The sequence below is a fragment of the Piliocolobus tephrosceles genome, unplaced genomic scaffold, assembly GCF_002776525.5.
Source record: "Piliocolobus tephrosceles isolate RC106 unplaced genomic scaffold, ASM277652v3 unscaffolded_14484, whole genome shotgun sequence".
NCBI lineage: Eukaryota > Metazoa > Chordata > Mammalia > Primates > Cercopithecidae > Piliocolobus > Piliocolobus tephrosceles.
This window is the reverse complement of record NW_022295959.1, coordinates 1-750: the sequence shown is the minus strand read 5'-3', so window position 1 is coordinate 750 and position 750 is coordinate 1. Positions and strand designations below refer to the sequence as shown.

The 750-nt window shown below is 51.6% G+C and overlaps 1 pseudogene; it reads left to right on the top strand.

The window, feature by feature from the left end:
- The first annotated feature begins 289 nt into the window (after nt 1-289).
- LOC111533608 lies at nt 290-743 on the top strand (annotated as a pseudogene).
- Nucleotides 744-750: the final 7 nt, after the last annotated feature.

The following is a 750-nucleotide window of genomic DNA, read 5'->3' as shown; positions in this document are numbered from 1 at the left end:
AGGAATTACCAGAATTGAGGGCTGCCAGCCATTTCCATGTCACTAGGAATAATTACCATGGCCTCTAACAGGATTACGGCTTCAACCCTCAGCTTCTACAATTGTGTTGTCCCTGTGTCATGTATTCACTCTTTCTCATACTGTGTCAGGAATTGGGCTATTAAATTGCATCCTTCCTGAATATGCAAATCACTGAGGTTAATACAGATAACTCTGTACCCTGAGAGCATCACCCAACAACCACAGCCCTCCTGGGGACCACACCCCACCAACAGCACAGCTCCTCACCATGGACAGGACTTACAGGATCCTCTTCTTGGTGGCAGCAGCAAAAGTTAAGGGACTCCCCAGTCCCAGGGCTGAGAGAGAAATCAGGCCAGTCAAGTGAGACTTCACGCAATCCTGTCTCCTCTCCACCGGTGCCCACTCCCAGGTGAAGCTGGTGCAGTTTGGGCCTGAGGTGAAGCAGCCTGTGGCCTCAGTGAAGGTCTTCTGCAAGGCTTCTGGTTACAGCTTTACCACCTATGGTATGAATTGGGTGAGACAGGTGCCTGGAGAAGGGCTTGAGTGGATGCGATGGATGAACACCTACACTAGGAACCCAACGTATGCCCAGGGCCAAACAGGACGGTTTGTCTTCTCCACGGACACCTCTGTCAGCACAGCGCATCAGCAGCCTAAAGCCTGAGGACACGGCCGTGCATTACTGTATGAGAGACACAGTGTGGAAACCCACATCCTGAGAGAGTC